Source organism: Chiloscyllium plagiosum, unplaced genomic scaffold (genome assembly GCF_037043375.1).
Source record: "Chiloscyllium plagiosum isolate Xiang-an unplaced genomic scaffold, Cpla_swu_hap1 HiC_scaffold_10, whole genome shotgun sequence".
Classification (NCBI taxonomy): Eukaryota; Metazoa; Chordata; class Chondrichthyes; order Orectolobiformes; family Hemiscylliidae; genus Chiloscyllium; species Chiloscyllium plagiosum.
In genome coordinates, this window is record NW_028270148.1 from 6348986 (window position 1) to 6376835 (window position 27850).

General features: G+C 43.0%; 1 pseudogene across 1 annotated transcript in view; it reads left to right on the forward strand.

Annotated features, from left to right (window-relative positions):
* The window catches only part of LOC122552555 (immunoglobulin superfamily member 3-like), a 92325-nt pseudogene that overhangs the window by 40163 nt on the left and 24312 nt on the right, over positions 1-27850 (forward strand). Inside the window, exons 6-7 of the transcript XR_015758332.1 lie at positions 12746-12751; positions 24888-25232. The product of XR_015758332.1 is annotated as an immunoglobulin superfamily member 3-like (transcript). The remainder of the gene's footprint in view (positions 1-12745; positions 12752-24887; positions 25233-27850) is intronic.

The window sequence follows — 27850 nt, forward strand, 5'->3', positions numbered from 1 at the left end:
CCGCAGGTAGACAGGATAGTGAAGGCGGCATTTGGTATACTCCTGTATTGAGTACAGGAGTTGGGAGGTCATGTTGCGACTGCAGGACATTGGTAAGGCCACTTTGGAATATTGCATGCAATTCTGGTCCTCCTTCCTATCAGAAAGATGTTGTGAAATGTGAAAGGGTTCAGAAAAGATTTACAAGGATTTGAGCTATGGGGAGAAGTTGAATAGACTAAGGCTGTTTTCCCTGGAGCGTTGGAGGCTGAGGACATGGGTAGGATAAATAGACAAAGTATGTTCCCTGGGGATGGGGTCATCCAGAACGAGAGGGCATAGGTTTAGGATGAGAGAGGAAAGATATAAAAGAGACTAAGAGGCAACATTTTCACACAGAGGGTGGTACGTGTATGGAATGAGCTGCCAGAGCAAGTGGTGGCGTACAACTGCAACATTTAAAAGGCACCTGGATAGGTATATGAATAGGAAGAGTTTGGAGGGATATGGGTTGGGTGCTGGCAGGTGGGACTAGATTAGGTTGGGATATCTGGTCGGCATGGACAAGTTGGACCGAAGTGTCTGTTTCTGTGCTGCACAGTTCTATGACTCTATCCAGGAGAAAACAGCCCACTTAGAGCCAACGAGTTATAAAGCATGGAGACAGGCACCAACCAATCCACCCCGACAATAATTCCAATCCAAACTAGTTCTACAGTCTGCTCTTCACCCATGCCCCTCAAAACATTTGTAATTCATGCACTTATCTAAATGTCTTTTAAACATTGCAATTGTACCTACATCTACCACTTCCACTGGAAGTTCATTCCACCGATGAATCACTCTCTGTGTAAAAAACAAGTTGCCCCTCATGTTTTTAAATCTTTCACTGGTCACCTTAAAAATATGCCTGATAGTCTTGAAACCCCCCACTCTACAGAAAAGAGACTTGTTATTCACATTACCTATAATTCTCATTGAAAATAAACCTCTCCAAGGTCACCCATCAATCTCTCTTGATTATCACCACATCCAGAAGCATCCACTCCCTCAGCACTGATGCTCAGTAGCAGCAATGTGTATTATCTACAAGATACACTGCAGAACATCAACAAAGATCCTAAGATAGGACCTTCCAACCTCACAGCCACTTCCATCTAGAAAGTCAAGGACAGCAGATACATGGGAACACCAACCCATGCAAGTTCCCCTCCAAGCCAGTCACCATCCTGACTTGGAAGTGTATTGTGTACCCTCAGTGTGACTGAGTCAAAATCCTGGAATCCCCTCCCCAAGGGTATTGTGGGTCCACCTTCACCACATGGACTGCAGTGGTTCAAGAAGGCAGCTCACCCCCAATTTCTCAATGGGGCGAGGGACAGACAATAAATGTCGGCTCAGCCAGTAACACCCACGTCCCAGAAAAGAATGAACAGATTTATTTGTTTGAATATCCATTTCACATGCCGTTGAATTTGAAGATTCTGTTAAGTTTAAAGGAGAATTATCTACAACTATCTTCAGGTAGAGCTGTGGCCAACATTTCTTGTTCAATGGGGATTTTATTGATTAATTACTGCAATGTAGATTCGATATTACCAAAGGGAATTAGCTGTCTCCAATTACCTTGCTCCCCACTGCTTTAAATGATTGTAATGCTGAATTCATTGTTTGAATAAAGATGTTTAAGCAATTATTAGGAAGTTGTAGTCTCACATTTCGCTCCTCAGACACCCAACAATGAAATCAGAATGTGTGTGGCAACTCTTCCACCAATCAGAATCCACGTTCAACCCAATTAGCAGTCTCCTCTCATACAGCATTAATGTTGATTTCCCCTTGGGCTGCTATTTCTGTGAAGGGTCCTGGTGGGAGAATCTGTGACAAAACTCAGTCTTCATGGTTCCTGTAGGAGGCAAGGTTAACTTACAGGATGGTTCCTATCAGAGAGACAGCTCATGTTAGAGATATGAATGGACACAATGTGGACACCACTTTGCTGCATATACTGTGCCTGTAATGCTGAAACTACTCACTGTGGAGCTGAACCTCACACCTCAGCAGCTCACTTGCATCCAGAGAGATGGAGAGAAACAGGAAGCTCAGTCTCACTGTTGATCTGGAATGTGTCAATACATTTACAGCAAATTTCTTCATTGTTGGCCAGCCCATTTCCTCCTTCCTCTTTGACTTTGAAATATTGTAACACTGAAACCAGTTCCCTGTTGTGTTTTTGATGAGTTAGCATGAACTTTGGAGGTAGAAAAAAAGTGACTGTATTACACTTGGTATGGCCAGACCACTCAAAACATTCTTAAGCAAGCAACCCAGATCATAACTTTACCATTTGTTTCAGTAAGTGTACAATGAAAATTACCCGGAATAAGTTAGCTGGGTTCACTACCAGGTATTAAAACGGACAGAAATCTATTCACAAAATTACACAATGATACACAAAAAACAGAAAAAAGAACCTCTACGGAACTCAGCCTATCCAAACTAGACTTAATTATGCTGTTCCAAATATACACAACAGATTCAACAACAAATGGTTAAAACAGAACAAATGCTTACAGGTTGAAGTTAGAAGGGCCAAAAAAGAGAGAGAGTTTCACAGCCAGATTCCACATAGCTGAACTCCAAACTAGTTCTGGACGGAACTGCCCAGCTAGAGAGCTGACCACTACTCTTTCATTATACAGGTCACTTCTAAAACATGACCACTTTGGCCTGAAGTCTCATCTGTTTACACATGAACATAAAGACCTCATATTACCCTTTAATCTCGATACCAGACCATCCTAATCGGAACCAGGAGCTGTTTGTGACCCTGCTGAAAAAAAAACAAGAATACAGTATCTTTGAGAAAAGGAACAGCTTTGAGAAAAAAGGGATCGGTTTTTGACTCCTCTCCCTTAAAAAAACGAACCATCAATACAAAAGTTGGCTTCATTTTTAAAACCTTTCAAAAACAAACTGGTTAGTCATCTAAAACACACATATACACTATACTAACTATGCACATGCAAACATGCAATCACATGCAAATTCAGGCACTGGCACACCTGCCACCAAACACCCCTAAATCTCAATCGAGTCTCAATAATGCATCGGCAATCACGTTTTCACGACCTGCCACATGCACAGTTGTCAAATTGAATAGCTGCAACAACAAGCTCCATCTGAACACTGGCATTTTTGTCCTTGACTTTTTCCACAAATGTCAATAAGTTATGATCAGTGTATACGATTGTCCCAGATGCACTGTAGGTAATATAAACACTGAAATTTGTAATGCCAACACCAAGCTTAAAGTCTCTTTCACCACTGTTGAATATTCCTGTTGACGAACATCCAACTTCCTGGTCTTTCTATCCCTTCATCATTATCCTGCAGGAGCACCGCACCGACACCCACATCATCGGCATCCAATAGCTACCTTGAAAGGCTTTGTGTAATCCGGTATGGCTAACACTGGTTAACAGTTTTCAGCTATCAATCGCCTTTTGACAGTCCGCTGTCCACTGAAACTTCTTGCCCTTCGGTAAGTGGAGCAGCCACACTGCTGAAGTTTGGTACAAACCTTTGGTAAAATCCACTCAATCCCAGGAACCGTAGTACTGCTTTTCTCATTGACAGTGTGGGAAATTCCCCAATTACTTTCATTTTAGCATCCCATGGGGTCATTTATCCATGTCCAATAACATGGCCCAGGAAGGTGACTTGGGCTTTGGCAAATTCACTTTTAGCTAGGCTTACCATCAAGCCTGCCTTCCGAAGTCAATCGACCAAGTTCAATAAAAGCTGTAAATGTCCCTTCCATGAATGACGAAAAATCACCGCGTCATCAATATACACCACACAGTTGGACAATCTGGCAATGACCTTATTAGTTAGTCTCTGAATGTGGCTGGAGCATTTTTCATACCAAATGGCATGACTTTGAACTGATACAGTCCATTTGCTATTATGGAAGTCGAAATTGCCTTTGCTCGCTCTGACAGAGGTACTTTGCCAGTGGCCTCTGAGCAAGTACAACTTAGCAATGTAAGGTGCTTGTCCCGCTTTTTCAACACAGTCCTCCAATCGTGGAATTGGATATGCATAAGTCTCTGTAACGATGTTGACTTTGTGATAGTCCACACATAACTGTTGGGTACCATCTGGCTTTGGCACCATGACTTTGAGAGACCCCAGTCACTGCAACTCACCTCGATTATGCCATCTTGAAGCATGCACTATATTTCCTTCTGAACCTGTGCCAACTTTATAAGGTTATGCCTATAAGGACGTTTCTTAATCGGAACAGCATCTCCTATATTTACATCATGCACAATTAGGTTAGTTCTTCCCAGTCTATTTCTGCATATCTCCCCATGTAATAGTAATAACTCTTTCAGGTCATTTCGATTTTCTTGTGGAAGGTAACTCCATAATTTATCCCAATTTTTGACAGCTTTCTCATTGTCCGATTTGATTTGAGTAATGTCCAATTCAGAATGCTCAGAACTTGGTTCTTCCTTCAGTGCTGTAATCATTAACACCTTCTCCTCTTGCTTTCCTTCCCTATCAAGATATCTTTTGAGCATGTTCACGTGACACACTCTGAGATTTTTTCCTGTTTGGAGTCATTATCAAGTGGTTCACCTCACACAATTTCCTTTGAATTTGATATAGACCACTAAACCTTGGTTTTCGAGGCTCACCTGTTACTGGAAGTAACACTAATACCATATCCCCAATTGCAAAATTGCGAAATTGTGATTTCTTATCTGCTTCTTGTTTTGTTGTATCCTGTGATACTTTTAAATGCTGTCTAGCCAACTCTCCAGCTCTATTTAATCGTAGTCTAAAATTTGACACATAGTCCAAATGGGTGGTCTCTGAACTCTGCCTTATTAATTTCTCTTTAATCAATATTACCGGTCCTCTTACTTCATGCCCAAACATTAATTCAAATGGACTGAATTTGGTTGATTCATTCGCTGCATTGTTGTTCGTAAAAAGTCTTTACATCTTAGCCTGTGTTTTCCTCACCCCTAAATGACCTCCAAGTGCACATGCGCCACTTGCAGCACCTCCTTTCTATACCCTACTAGCAAAACAATTTGATGAATCTCTACCCATTTGTCATCTGTTTGAATGTGTGATGGTCTCCATTTCCTCATTAAGACATCATTTGTTAAGTAATAACACACTGGAATCCATTCACTCTCCTCTGTATATGCCTTTTGATACAACTGTTTTAACATCTCATCTTTCTGCTGCAATTCAATAAGTGTAGCACAGCTAAAGATACTTTCATGTTTACATAGTTGCTGTCCCACTTATCTGAACAAAAAAAGCCTTGGATACAGCTATGTCAGCTTCCTTATCAATGCTTTTTGATCTCTCCTGCTTCATCTTGTGTCTCTAAGATCTTGTGATCACACAATTTGGGAAAATTCCTGGATAAACATCCTTCATTTCTTCAGTTGCCTGTGTCTCCACTGGCTTTTTTTAAAGATGCCCTACAGTATAGAAACAGGCCCTTCAGCCCAACAGGTCCACATCAACTCACCCAGACCTAGATTGCCCCCCCCCCCTCCCAATATTTACCCGTGACTAATACACCTAACACTATGGGCAATTTAGCATTGTCAATTCACCTGTTCTGTACATCTTTGGATTGTGGGAGGAAACCGGAGCACCCAGAAGAAACCCATACAGATACAGGGAGAATGTGCAAACTCCACACAGTCAGTCCCGAGGTGGGAATCGAACCTGTGTCCCTGGAGCTGTGAGGCAGCAGTGCTAACCACTGAGCCACTGTGCCACCCAAACATTTCAACTAGAGTAGGCAGCATGCCTTCCAGTGAATCAGCTATATCATTTGCAAGGACAAATTGTATTCCTGGAGTGAAGAGTTTGTCCAGTACTCATACTGCAAATTATCTATTCTTCTCTGGACTCTCCAGCCTCACTTTACATAATCGAGTGTGTTTTGACTCACCATGAATTCCTATTACCAGTTCTTTTTCTGGCAATAGTCCCTCAGGAGTACATAACTCCTCATCCTTAAGCATGAAGACTGAGAGAACCATGTGACCCTTAATATTGTAACCTCTTTACCTGCTACTCTTGTCCGATGTTAACAAAAACGTTACCCTTGCATGTATATTTTTTCAGCAGATCTGACACTTCCTCCTGAACCGACCTCTGACCATCTTGTTCATTCTGAGGCAGTTGTCTAACTGTCCTTGAGCTCTTTGTTACTAGTCCAACCAAGCTCCCAGGCTTGCCCGGTTTTCCAACATCTGGTTTTCTCCTAGCCCATCAAAACTGTAAATTCCTGAGGCCCACTTTATTACAATGAAAACACTGGAGCTTTTTAAACTTTTTTGTCCCCGTGAAGGGCTTCTTTTTTACCCTGTGGTAAGTTATCCTTATGATCTTCACTGAGATCTAACTTTCCCTTTCCACATGAGGATTTCTCTTTGCCCCAATTTCTATCCCTCATGGACTGAAATTGATTCTGGAATCCAAACCGTGTTTTATGGACCAGCTCATAATCATCAGCCACTTCAGCTGCTAACCTTGCTGTTTTAACTCTCTGCTCTTCCACGAGTTTGCACGACTTCCTCACTGAGCCTACCCTCAGCTTTTATCTCATCTTTTAAGCTGACTTTCCTCTTTAAGTGTCAGTTTTGAAGTTCAAAGTCCTTCTCTTTTTCTTTCTCTTCTGTTGCTCTCTCTTCTTCCCTCTCATCTGCTTTTAATCGTAACTCAAACTGTTTCATTTCTGCTGTCCTATCCTTACATTTTTCCTCTAAATCAAGCTGATTTATTTGCAATTGAACTCTGACCATCTCTATAGATTCTGATGGTTTCTCCTGCAAGATTAAATGCTGAGCTACTGCTGTAATTATCTCTCCTTTCCTCACAGAAGCAGGCAGGTCCAATCGCAATTGGTCAGCTAATTCCTGGAGATTGGTCTTATTCACCTTTTGCAAAACTTTTCAAAATCACCGCATCTACTTCCAGAAAACTTTTGGCAACTCAAAGAGCCATTACTATCCCAAACTTTGTCTACCCAACCAAACCAACACCCGAAATAAAGACATTAACACCTACTACTCACTGTTTAAAATCCCGCAAGAGCCCCTAGTCTGTTATGGACTAGGTCAGATCATTCAAAACATTCTTAAGCAGACAACCCAGATCATAACTCTGCAATTTGTTTCGGTAAGTGTACAGTAAAAATTACCCGGAGCAAGTTAGCTGGGTTCACTACCACGTTTTGAAGCAGACAGAAATATATTCATAACATTACACAATGAAACAAAAAGAACAGAATAGAGAATGCCTACACAACTCAGTATATCCAAACTAGACTTAATTATGGTATTCCAAATAAACATAACAGTCCCAATATTCTGGATTAGTGGTGCTGGAAGAGCACCGCAGTTCAGGCAGCACGACTGCTCCTCGGATGCTGCCTGAACTGCTGTGCTCTTCCAGCACCACTAATCCAGAATCTGGTTTCCAGCATCTGCAGTCATTGTTTTTATCTATAACAGTCCCAATAAGCAAACTCCCTTTAAAAAAGTTAAAATGGAAAAAATGCTTACAGGTTGAAGTTAGAAGGGCAGAAGGAGAGAGAATTTTGCAGCCTGATTTCACACAACTGAACTCCAAATTAGTTCCGAACGGAACTGCCCAGCTAGAGAGCTAACCACCCCCCTTTCAATAGACAGATCACTTCTAAAACATGACCACTTTGGCCTGAAGTCTCATCTATTTACATACAAACAAAAAAGGCTTCTCAATACACTTTATTCTCTGTACCAAACCAGTCTAATCAGAGGCAGGAGAGTTTTATGACCCCTCTGAAAGAAAACCAAGGACACAGTATCCTTGAGAAAAGGAACAGCTTTTAGCAAAACCAGACCAGCTTTATGACACATCCACTGGGATTGAGTTATTTGCTGATGAATTATTTTCACTGTGAGTTATTGTAAATGGTTTGGCCACAGTTAAATGATATCAAGATACAGTTTGAGGCACTGGATGCTGCAAAGGCTATGGTCGCTGACACCAAAGTGTCCAACTTGTGAACCCTTGCACACCAGAACTTGCTGCACCCATAGCCAAGCTGTTCCAGTACAGTTACAACCCTGGCATCGACATTGATCCCATGTCGATTTCAACAACTCCTCAACTCACCTTCCCCTACCTTATCACAGATACAACCCTCCAACTCAGCATGACCCTCTTGAAATGCCCTACCTGTCTATCTTCCTTCTCATCAATCTGCTCCACCCTCCGTTCCAACCTATCACCATCACCCAACCACCCTCATCAACCTTTCGCAATCCCAGCTCCCTTCGCCCGAGCTCCATTACCTTGCCATTTATCTCTCAGCCCCTTTGGTTCCCACCAACCTCCCGCCCCCCATTCCTGATGTCGGGGTTATGCTCGAAACATTGACTCGCCTGCTCTTCGGATGCTGCCTGACCGGCTGTGCTTTTCCCGCACACTTTTTGAATCTGATCTCCAGCATCTGCAGTCCTCACTTTCTCCCAAAGCTTGTCCACTACCTACAAGGTACACAACAGGAAAGTGATAGAATGCTCCCCACTTGCCTGGATGGGTACAACAATACTCAAGATGTTTGATGCCATCCAGGAGAAAGCAGCCCACGTACAGTCATAGGGTTATACAGCATGGAAACACATACGCAGTCCAACCAGTCCACGCCAACAATAATTCCAATCTAAACTAGTCCCACCCCTCTGCACTTCACCCAGGTCCCTCATAACATTTCTTATTCATGTACTTAGCCAAATGTCTTTTAAACATTGCAACTGTACCTGCATCTATCACTTCCACTGGAAGTTCATTCCACACATGAAGCACTTTCTGTGTAAAAAACAAGTTGGTCCTCATGTTGTTTTTAAATATTTCACTCCACACCTTAACGATATGCCCGAAATCCCCCACTCTACAGAAAAGAGACCGCTCATTCACCTTACCTATAACTCTCATTGTTTATAAACCTCTACAAGGTCACCCATCGATCTCTCTCGATTATCACCACATCCAGAAGCATCCACTCCCTCAGCCACCGACACTCAGTAGCCGCAGTGTGTATTATCTGCAAGATGCACTGCAGAACATCAACAAAGGTCCTCAGACATCACCTTCAAACCTCACGGCCACTTCCACCTAGAAGGTCAAGCACAGCAGTCACATGGGAACACCAATCACCATCCTGACTTGGAACTCAATTGCGTTCTTTCAGTGTGACTGAGTCAAAATCCTGGAATTCCCTCCCTAAGGGTATTGTGGGTCCACCTTCACCATATGGACTGCAGTGGTTCAAGAAGGCAGCTCACCCCTAATTTCTCAATGGGGCAAGGGACAAACAATAAATGCTGGCTCAGCCAGTGACACCCCTGTCCCAGAAAAGAATGAACAGATTTCAGGAGATTTATTTGAATATCAAATCCAACAACAGATGAAATGGAAGATTCTGGGAAGTTTAAAGGGGAATTATCTGCAACTATCTTCAGGTTGAGCTGTGGCCAACATTTCTTGTTCAGTGAAGATTTTATTGATTAATTATTGCAATGTAGATTCGATGTTATCAAAGGGAATCAGCTATCTCCAAATACCCTGCTCCCTATTGCTTTAAATGATTGTAATGCTGAATTCATTATTTAAAAAAAGATTTTGAAGCAATTATTAGAAAGTTGTGGCCTCATACTTCACTCTTCAGCCACCCAACAATGAAATCAGAATGTGTGTGGCAACACTTCCACCAATCAGAATCCACATTCAACCCAATTAGCAGTCTCCTCTCATACATGTTAATTTCCCCTTGGGCTGCTATTTCTGTGAAGGATCCTGATTGGAGAAAGGCAGAAACCTGTGACAAATCTCAATCTTCATGGTTCCTGTAGGAGACAAGGTTACCTTGCGGGATAGTTCCTATCAGAGACACAGTTCATGTCAGGGATATGAATGGACACAACGTGGACACCACTTTGCTGCTAGTACTGTGCCTGTAATGCTGAAATTATTCACTGTGGAGCTCAACCTCACACCTCAGCAGCTCACTTGCATCCGGAGAGATGGAGAGAAACAGGAAGCATAGCCTCAGTGTTGATCTGAAATGTGTCAGTATATTTCCAGCAAATTTCTTCATTTTTGTCCAGCCCACTTCCTCCTTCCTCTATCTGTGCTGTACTTTAAGCAAAGACCTCACGCCACTCCAAGTTACAGAGATACTGCAACGCAAGTCTGAGAAAGGACAGCAATTGAAAAAACACTTTTATTAGGAATGTTTTTCCTGAAATTCTTCATCTTATCCCTAATGCTCTCTGTCGCTGTGGGTAAGTAAATGCTTGGAATTGTTTCCATTGAGTTCTTGTTTGAGTTTCATTTTTGGATTGTGTGCTGGTATTGAAGTCGGTATTTTGTAATTCATAATTTCCTACTTAAGGTGAAATTGGGTTTTCTCACAGTGCAATGGCAACATACAGTGTGAGATTAGATTAGATTAGATTACAGTGTGGAAACAGGCCCTTCGGCCCAACAAGTCCACACTGACCCGCCAAAGCGAAACCCACCCATACCCCTACATTTACCCCTTACCTAACACTACGGGCAATTTAGTATGGCCAATTCACCTAACCTGCACATCTTTGGACTGTGGGAGGAAACCAGAGCACCCGGAGGAAACCCACGCAGACACGGGGAGAACGTGCAAACTCCACACAGTCAGTCGCCTGAGTCGGGAATTGAACCCGGGTCTCTGGCGCTGCGAGGCAGCAGTGCTAACCACTGTGCCACCGTGCCGCCCACTACCGGACTGATGTGACACTGAATAATGCTGTCCAGTTGTCCCACTACCGGACTCCCATGTCTGTCAACTCTGCACAAAGATTCTGACTGAAGCACTGAACCTCTAAAAATAACCACATTATGGTCAAGTAAATGAACCTTCAATATCTATCCATCAAATAGACTCCTCAATACACAATGTGACTCTGCGATACTCTTGTGAGTCTCCTTCTTTCACTTATACAGGGGGCGGGGGGGGGGGGGGGGGGCAATGCCTTGAAGCAATTGTTAGAAACTGGGGAATTGTCTTAATAACCCAAAAGAGATGATTCAGAAGGCACTAGGACGTTTACCCAGCCCTTCTGAGTGACTCTGAGTCGTCAAACAAACAAGATGTAAACCTGAATTGCTCTGACCAAGTCCCTCAAATGCCAACATATCTTTCCTAAAGTACATTGTTGAAACTGTTTGCAATATTCCAAATGCAGTCTGACCAGTGCCTTGTGTACCCTCAACACTACACCCCTGCTCTTGTATTCCATCCCTCTTGAAATGAACGCCAACACTGCATTTGCCTTCCTAACCATAAACTGAACCTGAATGTTAACCTTGAGAGAATCCTGAACTAGGATTATAAAATCCCTTTCAGCTTTAGATTTCTGAAGCCGTTCCCTTCTTAAAAGGTGGTCTACGCATCTATTCTACCTACCAAAGTGCATAACCTCACTCTTTCCAACACTGTATTCGATCCACCACGTCTTCGCTCACCCTTTTAGCCTGTCCACATCAATCTGCAGCCTCCTCACTTCTTCAACACTACCTGTCCCACCATATAGCTTTGTGTCATCTGCAACCTTAGCAGCAGTGCCCTCAGTTGCAATGACCATATCAATAATGTATAACATGAACATCTCTAGACCCCAGACTGACACTAATGGGACTCCATTAGTCACTGGTTAACATCCTTTACCTTTACTCTCTGCCTTCTGCCAGCCAGTCAATCCCAATCCATGCCAGTACCTTGCTCCTAACACTATGGGCTATGACATTATTTGGCAGCCTCTGGTGTTGCACTTTCTCAAAGACCTTGTTGAAATTAAAGCAGATCATGTGGAGGTATGTGATTTCCAGTCAACTATGGTGGGAGAGGGATAGGTCTCATTGGTAGGTCTGTGCATTCTACAGTAGGCTCATTGGGTTAGACTGAGGCACTGGATACTGGATATTTGAGATAGGAGGAGTGAAATGTAGATGAATTGAATTTTAGGGCTGTGGTAGCAAATGGTTTCAGGGGGCGGGGAGTTATTGAACGTTCCAGAAACAGGAGCTTGGACAATGGGTGGAGGGAGCTATGTGGATCAGGGCCAGGATGATATGGGGATGGGAACGAATGTAGACTCAAGGGGAAAGAGAAGAATCAGAGAATTGTTACAGCACAGAAGGAGGCCATCCTGCCCATTGTGTCTGTACCAGCTCTTCAAACGATCATCGTTACCTCGTGCCAATCTCCTTTGTTTTCCCTGTATCCCTGCAGACCGTTTCAGTCCAAATCAGCAACAAATCTCCTCTTGAAAGGCTCAGGTGAACCTGCCTCCACCACAGTTCCAGGCCGGATCACATTTCCTTCGTTTGCAGATCACTTTAAATCTATGCCCCTCTTGTTCTTGTTCCTTTTACAGGCAAAAACATCTTCTCTCTATCTACTCTGTCCAGCCTGCTCATGATTTTGAAAATCTCAATCAGATTTCCTCTCAGCTGCCTTCTCTCCACAGAGAAAGTTCCTAACATCTTCAATCTTTCCTCATCCCTGAAGTTCCTCATTCCTCGAATCATTCTTGTCAATCACTTCCTGCACACTCCGAGGACACTGCCTGCTTTATTAACCTCACTCTCCGTCCGTCTGTACAAGGGCAGGGAGCTGCTGTGGAACTTATACAAGACCCTTGTTCATTCCCAGCTGAAGTATTGTGTGCAGTTAGGATATGACTGCTTTGGAGAATGAGTGTAAAGGTGATTTATGAAAATGGTTCGAAGGATGAGGAAATTCAGCGACAAGGACAGATTGAAGATGTTGGGGCTATTCTCTCTGGAGAGAAGGTAGATGAGAGGAAATCTGATAAAAACCAAAGTTACTGTGGATGCTGGAAATCAGAAACAGAATTTGCTGGAAAAGCTCAATAGGTTTGGCAGCATTTGTAGAGATGAGTCAAAGCTGATGTTTCAGCTCCAGTGACCTTTCCCCAGACATTCTCATTTACAACTTTGAGCTCAATACTGAATTCAACTCCTACAGATTGTGAACCCATTCCTTCCCTTTCCTTTGCTTGTCACATTCTCAGTCAGCATCCTCTCCCCCCTACTCCATCTCCATGGAGTTATGTTCTTCCTAAATTCCTCCTTCCAGAAGAAAATGTATCTGTCACTGTGTTCCTGGAGCTGACCTTCTCCTGCCTAGTGTCTCTCTCAGGGCAGGGAGCTCTGTATCAGAGTGTACATACTGTTGTGTTTGTGCGTCGGTAATGGTATGGACATTTGTGAATGTGATACCAATCAAGGGGCTGCTTCATCCTGGATGGGGTCAAGCTTCTTGGGTGTTGTTGGAACTGCACCCATCCAGGCAAGTCATCCACCACACGCCTGATTGGGGGTTGCAAGTGGTGGACAGTCTTTGAGGAGTCAGAAGGTCAGTTACTTACTGCAGGATACCTAGGCTCTGACCTGCTCTCCCTGTGTTTACATGATGAGTGCAGGTGAGTTTCGGGTCATCGATAACTCCTGGATATTGATAGTGGGGGATTGTGTCATGGTAATACCACTGAATGTTAAGGAACAACAATGAGATTGCCTCTTAGTCGAGTTGGGGGGAGGGGGGTCACTGCCTGGCACATGTGTGATGCAGGTTTTACTTATTACACGTCAGCCCAATCCTGGATTTTGACAAGACCTTGCTGCATTTCAACATGGACTTCAGTGTCTGAGGAGTCGCAAATGGTGCTGAACATTATGCAATCATTTCTGACCTATCGTTGGAGGAAAGGTCATTCATGGTTGCACCTTAGGGCTAGAGGGAGCTGCAGTGCTCTCGGCTGAGCTCACCCTGCTCTTCGTTTGGAGATTCAGCCCATCCACAACATGAAACCATTTACTATTCCCCATCCTCAACTCCACCCTGGCCCCGAAGTGGATCCTCCCAATTGTTGCAGCCCTCAAGCCCTCATTCCTGTGTCTCTCAGACGGTGTAGTACAGATGTAATGAGAGTTGATTCAGGAGTTTAAGGTCAAAGAATCCCAAGGAACCGGTGACCGTGAGATGATCGAATTCACATGGCAGTTTGAAAAGGAGATAATTGAATCACATGTAACAGGTTTACAATTGAGCAAAGATTAAGACAAAGACATGAGGGAGGAGCTGGCCAGAGTTGATTGGAAGGGAGTCCAGCAGGGAAGACAGCGGAACTGCAATAGCAGGTGTTTCTGGGTGTAATTTGGGAGGCACAGCAGAAATTCATCCCAAGGAAGAAGGAACATACTAAGGGAAGGATGAGGCAACCATGGCTGACAAGAGAAGTCAGGGACACCATAAATGCAAAAAGTCTAATCTCAACGGGTTGGAATTTCCACTGAGTGGCAATCTCTCTCCAATTACCACTCCGTTTCACAAAGACTTTCCCCAAATCTCATAAATTAAGGTATTGGTGTCACTGAGCTGCGGCTTTCTGATTGTCAGATGGAGCTGTTACTGGTCACATATCTGGAATCAGGACTCCTTCAGAAATGTAGAGCCGTATTTCTATTCTGACAGTTTTTGTGGAGCACAGAATATCACAGGAAGGCAAACAGCTGTCAACTGCCACCTTCTGCAATTAAAAGGAAACCTTCAATGCAATGTGAGGTCGAAATTTAAAGAATCACAGGCAGTCACTTTAGCAGTTGTTGTTAAAATTTAAGGATGTCAGGTAAGTGTGAGGGTTCAGTGTTGGGAGGGTAGGGAGGCAGACTGGTATAGGGATGGAGTAAATAGGGTGCCAGGGATGAGTGCCAGCTCAGCAGGATACCAACTAGGACAGGGTTAGGGTGACAGGTGCAAGTGTGCCAGGTGGGAAAGGGTTCCAATGTGGAGTGCAGGAAGAGGAGAGCAAGAGTTGAGACTGTAGTGCTAGAAAAGCAAAAGGTCAGGCAACATCCGAGGAGCAGGAGAATCAATGTTTCAGGCAAAATCTGATCTCCAGTATCTGCAGTTCTCACTTTCTCCTCAAAGAGGGGAGCAAGTCAGGGAGTGGGGAGGGGATTTTTATTTAAATCATGGGATGAGAGCATTGGGCTGGCTTGGCCAGCACTAAATACCCAGTCAAATGAGGGCAGAGGGCAGTTTAGAGTCAACCACATTGATGTGGGCCTGGAGTCACATGTATGCCAGGCCTGGTAAGGGTGGCTGTTTCTTTCCCTTAAGGATATTAACAAATCAGAATTTGCTTTACTCTGGATTTTAGATCTTTTAAACTGTTTTCTACATTTCGATAAAAAATTGAATTGATTTATTGTCATTTTTCTTTTATATTGTGAAATAAATTCCTATTTGTTGTTGAAAAGACAATCAACAGGCTTGTGTGTCTTGATTCAGAGAATTACCAACAATTCAGCTAAAAGAAACACAATCTATTGGGCCCGATTTCATTTTGAGTTCTGTCTTATCCAGAGTTGTCACCTGCTGGGATCATAACGGCATGGTGATGTAAGAATTCCCTGAACTTCTTCATTCCCTGAACTTCTTTATGACTGAGATGAGGAGAAACTTCTTCACCCAGAGAGTGGTGGCTGTGTGGAATGCTCTGCCCCAGAGGGCAGTGGACGCCCAGTCTCTGGATTCATTTAAGAAAGAATTGGATAGAGCTCTCAAGGATTGTGGAATCAAGGGTTATGGAGATAAGGCAGGAACAGGATACTGATTAAGGATGATCAGCCATGATCATATTGAATGGTGGTGCAGGCTCAAAGGGCAGAATGGCCTACTCCTGCACCTATTGTCTATTGATAATTCTATTGTCTATTATCTTTCCGTGTTACAAATAACTTCATGGATCTGTTTTCATGCTGGCAGAGCTATTTTGCATCGTCCTCAATGGCTCTCTGTCCTTTTTAATAACATGATGATTGCAACTGCCACAGAACTCCAACTGGACGGGAACAAAGGGCTGATACAAGTTGAGCCTAAATACACAATGAGTCCTTGCATCTGAATCAGACACCCTTGGATCAAGTCCCACTCCAGGACCAATGGCCAAGGAAGATAAATTCATAATGAGGCCAAATGTGTTGATGATCATTAAGCTGTAAATCCCTCTGATACCCCTATGGCAGGCAGGAAGAGTGGGAAATGTTAACTCGCTTTCTCTAAAAACAGATGCTGCCAGACCTGTGGAGTTTCTCCAGCACCTTGTGCTTTCATTTCACATCTTTCGTCAGATTCAAGCTGCTATAAGAGGATCTCAGTATCACTGGATTCCAACGTTTCTCTCACCAGATCACCTCCTTTCCAGTTTATTTTCTCTAAAATAAAGTGCCATGCCAGTTCCTCAAATGCCTGCACCTTCTCAGCTCTGTCAGGTAAAGGTGCCTTTGGTTCATTCACCAATTCAATCAATGTGGGTTTGGAAAGTTCCTTGAAGACTATCAATAAAAACACTGTAATGTGTAGGAAATCTTTTGCCAGTTCCAGAGCCAAGACTTCAATGCAGAAGCAAACCTTACGCCTTCCTTCACTTGCTTTGTTCACTAATAACACACCCAAATCCTCATTGCTTCTCTTTTAAATCATTCCTGGCCAAGCCCCCTAACCTTATTCCTCTTCCCTGGTATTGCTCTAGAAATCATGACACACTAATCCAGGAGGCATCACAAATGGTCACGATTTTAAGAAGCACGCAAATCCCACTTTTACCTCTTTTTTGGAACCAAATTCACAGAGAGCACTCGGCAGGTGCCAGAACATCACGAGAATCACTACTCATTGCAGATGAATGGATGGCAGCTACCCATAAACACTTACAAACATTAGATTAGATTACTTTACAGTGTGGAAACAGGCCCTTCGGCCCAACAAGTCCACACCGACCCGCCGAAGCGCAACCCACCCATATCCCTACATTTGCCCCTTATCTAACACTACGGGCAATTTAGCATGGCCAATTCACCTGACCTGCACATTTTTGGATTGTGGGAGGAAACCGGAGCACCCGGAGGAAACCCACGCAGACACGGGGAGAACGTGCAAACTCCACACAGTCAGTCGCCTGAGGCGGGAATTGAACCCAGGTCTCTGGCGCTGCGAGGCCGCAGTGCTAACCACTGTGCCACCGTACTGCCCACCTTCAACATATCGCTCTACTGTTTAATATTCTAACTCTGTTTTAAACACCTCTTGCATACATCGCTAGATAGGCAAAGACAGAATAAACATGGATGTGATGGATGGAGGGGAAGACTGGGAAAGCAGTTGGCTGGTCCCATTTCCAAGAGTTCTCTGAGATAGTCCTTGTGACTGGGGGGGGGGGACATGCTGTTCCTTGATGTTCGCTCTCTAATGACTTTCACTGGTTTCAAGCAGATTCAGGGAGTCTGCCTTACACTCTGGATCCACTCACTGTTGGATCAGTGTGATGGATGTCCCCTTGAGAGTCATCGTGAAGACTCAATGATTTCTCCTCAATTCACGGAAGTACATGGGTCATTATTCTAAGTTCATAAAAATTTCTGCACACATACATGCTGCAATCTGTCCAATTTGACCTATACTTTTTCCTTTAAATCTGCGATAACGCATCTGCTATCACATTGTTATGATCTACAACATTTACAATATGTAAATTAAAAGTCTGTAATATAAGACTCCAATGAAACAGTCTCACAGTTTTGACTTTAAATCATTCCAAGAATGTTAGAGGATTGTGATCCATGTACACATCTGGCTCCGACACATTGTTCATCACATAAACATTAAAATGTTGTAAGGCCAGTACCAAACTCAATAATCCTCTTTCAGTGGTACATTATTTTCTCTGTGAATGTCAAATTTCTTTGAAAAGTATCTAACTGGCCATTCAATTCCATCATCGACTTCCTGTAGCAGTACAGCTCCAACTCTTATATCGCTAGCATCAAATGCAACTTTGAAGGGTTTTAAAAAATTTGGTGTAGCTAAAACTGGTGCCGTGGTTAATACTACTTTTAAATTGTCAAATGCCTCCTGGCATTGTTCCCGCCACCAAAAATTTGTGTTCATTAGTAAATCTGTTAGCGGTGCCACCATGCTGCTGTAGATTGGAACACACATCCGGTAAAATCCGCTTTGCCCCAAAAATCGAAGCACCTTTTTCTTTGAGGATGGTTGTGGAAATTCCTCAATGGCTTTCATCTTCATATTCCTTGGGGTCAGCCTTCCATGACCCATGTTATGTCCCAAGAATGTCACCTCTGCCTTCGCGAATTCTGTTTTCTTTAAGTTTATTACCTGTTTTGCTTCTCGTAATCGTTCAAAAAGCTCTGCTTGTTGTACTACGCGATCTTTCCATGACTCACTAACGATCGCTACATCATCCAGCTAAACAGCACAGTTTACTTTCATCCAGCCACAACTCTGTTCATGAGACTTTGGAATGTGGCTGGTGTGTTCTTCATTCCAAAAGGCATCGCTTTGAATTGATATAGCCCATTTGAGGTGACAAACATGGAAACTTCTTTTGCTCTTTCTAATAAAGGTACCTGCCAATTTCCATGCAGTAAGTCAAATGTTGTGATGTAACTGGCTTGTTCAATGTTCTCGTTACAGCCCTCCAATTGTGGTATTGGGTATGAGTCCAATTTTGTTACAGCATAGATTTTCTGATAGTCCACACAAAATCATTGAGTCCAGTCAGGTTTGCAAACTAAGACGAGCGGCTATCTTTAATCCCTCTGATTCGGGTTTGATGACATCTTTGTTCACTTGCTCCTAGACCTGTGTGGCTTTGAAAGGATTAAGTCTGAATTGGTGTTGTTTTATTGGAACAACATTCCCTTCTTTCACCTCATGCCCAACAATATTAGTCCTCCCCATTCCTGCATACGTCCTCATACTGCTGCAACAAACTGGGCTCTTTGCTCCTGAGATAGACAGTTCACTAATCAATGCCACTCCTCAAAGACTTGCTCATTATTTAACATATTTTGAGACACATCAAACTCCATGACATCTGGATTTGATTCCTCTCTGTGTGGCAGTAACTAAAACCTGCTTCTCCAGTTTCCTGTCTATTACCCTAAAGTTTCAACGTCTTTTACGACATACCCAATATAGATTTTTCCTCTCCGGCATCTTTATCTACTGCTGGTACACAACTAACATATCATCTCCATGGGAAAATGTCTGAGTTTTCAAAATTTTATTTGCCACCTGCTTCATTCTATGCTGCACCCTCTTCTGCTGCAGTTTAGTTCACTCTCTTACCTGATTTAATGTCTCCCTCACCTCAGATACATAATCCAAGTGTGAGATCTCCAATTTCGGTCCTGTAATGTTTTCTTTAAATAATTTCAAAGGACCTCGCACTTCATGTCCAAATATTAACTCAAAGGGAGCAAACTGAGTCAATTCATTTGGGGCATCTCTAATGGCAAACAATACGAATGGGATACCTTTATCCCAATCATTTGAGTAATCCTCAGGGTCTGATGCCATCTTTCCAAAGCTCCCTGGGATTCAGGATTGTATGCACGCGATTAAAAGTGCGACATGCCTAAGCTAAGCATGATTTCATTAAACAGCCAAGCATAAGATTTGACCCTTGGTCTGGCCTAATCTCTCTGGGTAGCCCACACCACATGAAAAAAGATACTAACTCCTCTACCACCTTTTTCGCATTTATATTCTGTAATGGAATTGCCTCCAGAAATCTGGTAGACACATCCATTATGGTTAGCAAGTACTGGTTCCAAATTTTAGTTTTCCAGAGGGGGCCTACACATTCAATCATAACCCGCATGAAAAGTTACAAGGGGGCATAGCTTTAAATTAAGGGGGGGTAGGTATAGGACAGATGTTAGGGGTAGGTTCTTTACTCAGCAAGTCGTGAGTTCATGGAATGCCCTGCCAGTAGCAGTGGTGGACTCTCCCTCATTATGGGCATTTAAGCGGGCATTGGATAGGCATATGGAGGATAGTGGGCTAGTGTAGGTTAGGTGGGCTTGGATCGGCGCAACATCGAGGGCCGAAGGGCCTGTACTGCGCTGTATTCTTCTATGTTCTATGTTCTTCAAATGCAGGAATTGGCAACAAAGGTGCTGGTTTTATTACTGCCTGTGAGTTGCCTACCATTTGGCATGTATGACATGTTCGGCAAAATTTAACCATATTCTTGTACATTCCAGGCCAATAGAAATGCTTTCATACCTTAGCCTGAGTCTTCCTCACACCTCAGTGACCTCCTTCTGGTAATTTGTGCGCTTTCCAAATCACTTCTTGTCTGTATGCTACCAGCAACACAATCTGGTGAACTTCTACCCATCTCTCCTCTGTACCAACCTGCCACGATCTCCATTTTCATCTTTGGGTTTTATCTTTAAGATAATAACCCTCAGGAATACATTCTGATTCCTTTTCTGAGTATGCATCTAATATATATATATATATATATATATATAAAATCTTTTATTATCTCGTCTTTCTGTTGTAAGCAAATTAGCCTTTCAGAATTAATACTTCTGCCTGACTCTGCTTGTCCAGGTTTTTCCTGCACCATTACATCAAACAGAGCATGCACTAACTGAACCTCAACTACTTCATCTTTCTCTTTAGTTTTTGCTTCTTACTGTGGCTTATGATAGTGGGATCTCGTTATTACACAGTCTAGGAAAATCCTAGGGTATTTTTCTTTAAATTCCTCAGTTCCCTGGTCTTCCTTTGGCTTCTCCACAACAAGGGATGTCACTCCCACCTTGAATCCTGCTAAATTGTTCCCAAGAACCAACTGTATTCCTGGAACTGACACTGTGTCAATCACTTCCACTGTTACTTCCCCACCCCAGCCTTGAGTTGGCTCTCCAGCCTGATCTTTCACAGGGGAATGCTAAATTTCTGCCCATCTATTCCACAAATTACCACACTCTCAGATAACATGTCAGAAAGGGGGCAACTACGTTCATCTCTTAAGATTAAAGACTGATTAGATCCGCTATCTCTCAAAATTGTAACTTCTTGCCCTATTCCCCTACTCTTCCTGAGTAAACTTTACACAGAGGTGAAGTCTTTCGAGAGATAGGGTAATAACTCAATATCCAGCCTCTGCCAAGGCTCCTGCAGCTCCTCTGCTCTTCTTCAGGTTTCCTTTACTATTTCCACTAATGCCACTGGCTTAGCCTCTTTTACCACATCTTTTCCCTCAGTGCCTTTCTTTAACCACCAGCACTGTGAATGTATGTGTCCCACTGTAGCACAGTCAAAACACCTGAAGCCTTTCACCTCCTTATCACCCTCTTGGGCTTCATTTCTCACCTGTGGTAAACTATTACCAGTGTGCTCTAATCTTGGTTTTGTAGTGCCGGATCTCCCCTTCTCCCAACTTCTATCCCTCACAGGATGAAATTCTTGCCAGAAGCTTGCCTTATGCAGCAATGCGTATTCATCTGCCATCTCTGCCACTCTTCTCACTACCTGAACTTTCTGTTCATCCAAATTAATTCTTATCATCTCTGGAAGTGAGTTTTTCAATTCCCCTGCAGAATAATCTTCCTTAGAGCCTCATAGGTCTTATCTATTTTTAAGACCTGCATCCATCTATCAAAATGACTATGTTTAATTCTTTCAAACTTAACAAAGGACTGACCTGGTGCCTTCTTTATGTTTCTGAACCCCTATCTATACACCTCTGGTATTAAATCATAAGCACTCAAAATACCCTGTTTGGCATCTGCATAATCTCTTGACCCCTCATCTGACAGCACTGCATATACGTCACTTAGCAAGCCAGCCAGCTTAGTCTGAATTAGATTACATTACATTACAGTGTGGAAACAGGCCCTTCGGCCCAACAAGTCCACACCGACCCGCCGAAGCACAACCCACCCATACCCCTACATTTACCCCTTACCTAACACTACGGGCAATTTAGTATGGCCAATTCACCTGACCTGCACATCTTTGGACTGTGGGAGGAAACCGGAGCACCCGGAGGAAACCCACGCAGACACGGGGAGAACGTGCAAACTCCACACAGTCAGTCGCCTGAGGCGGAAAATGAACCCGGGTCTCTGGCGCTGTGAGGCAGCAGTGCTAACCACTGTGCCACCGTGCCGCCCACGGTGAGCATTACACAAATCTTCTCTGACCACTCCATCTCCCCAGCCAATTTTTCAAATGAAATAAAGAAGGTTTTGATCACTTTCTCATCAAAATGCGGCAATATTTCAACATATTTGTATACATCACTACCTTCTCTCTTCATCTCCATCCTGTTAACTTGACTTTGGAGTAGAGTGGTGCTGAAAAACCACAGCAGTTCAGGCAGCATCCAAAGAGCAGGAAAATCCAACATTTCGGGCAAAAGCCCTTCATCAGGAATGAAGAGCTTTTGCCCGAACCGTCGAATTTTCCTGCTCCTCGGATGCTGCCTGAACTGCTGTGCTTTTCCAGCACCACTCTACTCCAGAAAATGGTTTCCAGCATCTGCAGTCATTGTTTTTACCTTGTTAACTTGACTTTCCTGGCAAATTCACAACTTCTGAAGTTCAAATTCTCTCTCTTTTTCATTTTCTCCTTCTCTCTCTCTCTCTTTGCTCAGCTAAGAACCTTCTCTCTCTTTTTTCCTCACTTTTTATCTTTCTCTTCTCTTTCTTTTTCCTCACTTTTTATCTTTTTCCTCTCTCCCTTTCTTTTTCTTCTCTGTCTCTTTCTCTCTTTCTTTCTTCTCTTATGGTTCTTCTTTCCCTTTCTTTATCTTCTAACTCCGTTTCCCTCAATTTCAATTTAAGTTTTTCTAACTTTACTGCACTTGTCTGTTCCACTGATACAGCTAAGTGCTTGACTAACTCCAGTACAATTTCAGCTCTCCTTTTGTCCCTGGTTAAACCCAATTCTAATTGCTACTTCTAAAAGTATGCCCTTCCCTTGATTTCCTAAACTTTCTTGGCAAATTTAGCAAGCATCTTCAAACCCCAGAACTTCTTTAGTAATATTAAGAGCCATTTCTCCCATTTTTAATTTACCCAACCACAAGTAACTGAAAATAAACAAATTATCTCACCGAAGATTTGTTTAAAGATCTTGGACACTAATCAGCAAGCGTTTAAATCTGCTCAGATCTTTGGTAAACCAAATCAGTTCAAATCGTCCAAACTTCAGACTGGATCTGTCTAAACCTGTTCAAATCTTACAGCCAAGCCCCAAACTGTTACGACACAGCAGCAAACCCCTCTGTTAATTAAAACAAACATCTAGAAAAGCTCAACTTGTCGCTTAATCTGTTAAATATGAGTTAGAGAATTCCAAATTCCAGTATTTAACGAAAATAATATCAATTTATTCTTTATCTCTAAAAGTGGACATTAAACAACAACTATTAACAACTCTATCCCCCTTCTCTTAATAGCGTATTACCTGCCTCCAACTCTATAACAACATACTATTCCAATAAGACATACGTTAAAATTACATCAACTTAATTTCAAAACCACACAGCTCCTGTTGTTTTCAGTATCTGTTCTCTTCCAGCTGGGTTGTTTTCTTTCTTTTTCCTGTGAATATGTTTCCTCTGAAAAGAAACCTTCAATACAGAGTGTCTCCTAATTTCTTGGATCTGTGTTGATGGCAGTTGCTATTCCAATTTTCATAATGCCTGCCTTTTTTAAATCCCCAACGTTGTATTGTCTCATTGGTCTGAGGTTGGCAAAACAATAAATTCAATCGCAATTAAGTTTTAGTATCCCGGGGCATAATTTAAACTGATTTGTTCAATTCGGATTGTTGTCAAAAGAGCAATCAACTCAGGTATCCATTTCACAGCCAAATTTTACATATTTTCAACATCCATAGAGACTGCTATCTAGTCATATGACGGGTCCTTGTCAGCTCTCAGTACAGAACAGCATTCACTCTCTCTTAAAGGTACAGTACACGCTTTCAACTTCGTAACAAGACTAACAAAATTGCTCTCAAAGTGTTTCACAAAAATAGACATTGGGCAAAATCCAACAGAGGCATCAAGTCAAACATGAGGAGAAATGACAGACATGTTGGTCAAAATGTTGGGTTTAGAAAGATTTGGAAATTGGAGGGAAATCTGATTAGGGGAACAGGTTCTGGAGAAGAGCCTCAGGCAGCTGAAGACTTGAGTACCAGTGGAGACTTCGGAGTGGGAAAGAAAAGAGCTTTGGAGCAGCAAAGAACTGTGAGGTTTTAGATCTGGATGAGGTTGGAGAGATTGGGTAGGACAAAGCTCTGGGGAAATCACAATCTGAGGATGGAAGATCAATTCAGTGAATTGGGAGCCAGCAAGAGACTCCAGAAATGGATGAGCAGGATCCAAGCTCAAGGCTGTGAGCTGGGAGCTGAACTGGATGGATTTGAAAAGATTGTTTTGGAAGCAGTAGGATTGGAGATTAGATGAAGAGTTATCTGCAGCAGCAGTGGAGATGCAAATGAATCTGGGGAGTTGTTTGAGGAGGATTTTGATAATAGTGGGTTTGAAGAAACCTCTAGTTCTGTGAGCTGCATTATAAAGGATGAAGGAAGCTCAGGGAGATTGTGGAAAAGAAATAAACAGGGACTGAGTCATTAGGAAATAGGAAGGTAATGTGGGGAGAAGACTGGGAGGATTCTGCAGTAACTGGGGATCAGGGAGGGAGAAGCAACAAGTTTGTGAATGAGGAGGAAGCTGAACATTGCATCTTAATCTTCAAATTAAAGTAATCCTTGAGTCTTCCAGATCAGGCTGCTTGATAATACGTCGAGATATTACCAAAGGTAACTTGAACTGACGTGTTTTCATTAAATGTTTGAGATATTTAACAGGCTTAAGACTAATTTTAATTTATTCACACATTTTCTCTTAAAGGTGCAAATGACCCAATCCTTCTCCAGTCTCCGAGTGTGAAATGTGTCACCAAGGGTCACACTGCCCGGTTACAGTGCACCATGAAGAATGCCACAGTGAAAGACACAGAAGTTCACTGGTATCTGAAACAACCAGGGAATAACAAGAAGTTGGTTTTAAAACATGACACGAGGAACAACACACAACAGAGCTCAGGATTCACTAAGCGATTCCAGTCTTCCAGACACACCTACAGTAACAGCTTCATTCTAACCATCACAAACATGCAGCCCAGTGACAGTGGTCTCTATTTCTGTGAAATTTGGAGAGATATCAGAGGGAATGAAACCCAGCTGACTGTAACAGGTAACTCCTGTTTACATGATACTAACTGATCTCTGATTGTGTGGTTGATGGACAGGCTGGGATTAGGGATCACAGTACATTATTTATGTTACAATTTTACCAAATGGCTCCATTTTTTTTCAATGCCGAGAATTTTTTTTACTCAAACTTCACATTGTTTACAATAGATAAAATCAGCAATTGTAAATTTCACGGTGAAGACAGTTCTTATCGGCTAATTGTTGTTGGAATGTTTCAATTTATCACTTGGTAAATGAAAATCTCTAGACCCCAATGATCCCTCCTGATTTGCTGGGGGTGGTTGTGGTGAGTCTGTTTGTCTGGGGGACACTCCTCAGTAAGGTGCACGATATTCTGCGTTTCTCCACTCATGAAGGACAGTGGGCTTTGGGCTGCAGCCCCCTGAGGGAGGGAGCTAGCTGCTTCAGGGACTCTAACTGGTTCAGCAAGGCCCACTCTCAGTGTGGGAACTCCAAGGCAGCCATTTGACAGATGGCCTTTGACACAAGGGGAGAATGTGTCAGTGATATCTCATTGTCCTCATCTCCTTAATCTGAAGCATGTCTTCTTGGTGGACCTTGCTCAAGAATGTTGCACCGTATGGAGCACTCTGATGGAGAGGGAATACCAAGTGGATCATTGTGGAGTCCAGAAAGGAGAGGCAGCACACATCAATTCATCCAACTTGTGGGCTTTCATCAGTCACCAGAGGTATCAGGGAGGGGGAGAGAAGTTTGTGAGGACAAGAAGCTGGGGGAGATCTGTTGACAAAAAGGTTCCAGTAACGAAGCACATTGTTACCCTCAATGCACTGTCAGCAAGACATGGGAGATGATACAGAGGATCAGACAGATACCCAGTAGTCTGTTGTGTGGAGGCTCACATCCTCCATCAGTGCTGTGCTTCCACTCACTCTCATTTTAATTCTCACTCCCACTCTGACCTCAACCTCAAACACTGTTTCAATGAAACTCAAAATCAGCTCCAGGGAAACCATTTCATCATTTGACCCGGGATCTTACAATGCTGCAAACTCAAACTTGACCAGGACTAAGTCCATCTGTCCTCTAACCTCAGATGGAATCATTGATAGCCTTATCTCTGGAAATCCTGATGAAATCCTTGGCTCTGTTGCCTCTTCATTCTGAACAGCAGATGCTTATCATGATGAAATGTCACCCTCTTTTTATTTCAAAATGTCCAGTCACCAGACTGATTACCTTGATCTTGCTCTGTACTTTATGGCCCTTCAGTGTCTTCAGTGGATATTCTGTAGGACTTCGCTTTACAGTGACATTAGCACAACCATTCTATCATTTCAAATCAACATGTTTCACTACTGGTCAAATGCTGTTTCTGTTTTGCATCAGTATTTACTGTGGAAAAGGATATGAAGATATAGACCGTAGGGAAATAGATGGTGACATCTTCCAAAATGTCCAGATTTTACATAGGAGGAAGTGCTGGATGTCTTGAAAGGGTTAAAGGTGGATAAATCCCCAGGACCTGATCAGGTGTACCCAAGAACTCTGTGGGAAGCTAGAGAAGTGATTGCTGGGCCTCTTGCTGAGATATTTGTATCATCGATAGTCACAGGTGAGATGCCAGAAGACTGGAGGTTGGCAAACGTGGTGCCACTGTTTAAGAAGGGTGGTAAAGACAAGTCAGTGAACCATAGACCAGTGAGCCTGACCTCGGTGGTGGGCAAGTTGTTGGAGGGAATCCTGAGGGACAGGATGTACATGTATTTGGAAAGGCAAGGACTGACTCGCAATAGTCAACATGGCTTTGTGCGTAGGAAATCATATCTTACAAACTTGATTGAGTTCTTTGAAGAAGTAACAAAGAAGATTGATGAGGGCAGAGCAGTAGATGTGATCTATATGGACTTCAGTAAGGCGGTCAACAAGGTTCCCCATGGGAGACTGATTAGCAAAGTTAGATCTCATGGAATATAGGGAAAACTAGCCACTTGGATACAGAACTGGCTCAAAGGTAGAAGATAGAGGGTGGTGGTGGAGGGCTGTTCTTCAGACTGGAGGCCTGTGATCAGTGGAGTGCCACAAGGATCGGTGCTGGGCCCTCTACTTTTTGTCATTTACATAAATGAGTTGGATGCGAGCATAAGAGGTACAGTTAGTGAGTTTGCAATATCACCAAAATTGGAGGTGTAGTGGACAGCGAAGGGGGTTACCTCAGATTACAACAGGAACTGGACCAGATTGGCCAATGGGCTGAGAAGTGGCAGATGGAGTTTAATTCAGATAAATGCGAGGTGCTGCATTTTGGGAAAGCAAATCTTAGCAGGACTTATACACTTAATGGTAAGGTCTTAGGGAGTGTTGCTGAACAAAGAGACCTTGGAGTGCAGGTTCATAGCTCCTTGAAAGTGGATTGCAGGTAGATAGGATAGTGAAGGAGGCGTTTGGTATGCTTTCCTTTATTGGTCAGAGTATTGAGTACAGGAGTTGGGAGGTCATGTTGCGGCTGTACGGGACATTGGTTAGGCCATTGTTGCAATATTGCGTGCAATTCTGGTCTCCTTCCTATCGGAAAGATGTGAAACGTGAAAGGGTTCAGAAAAGATTTACAAGGATGTTGCCAGAGTTGGAGGATCT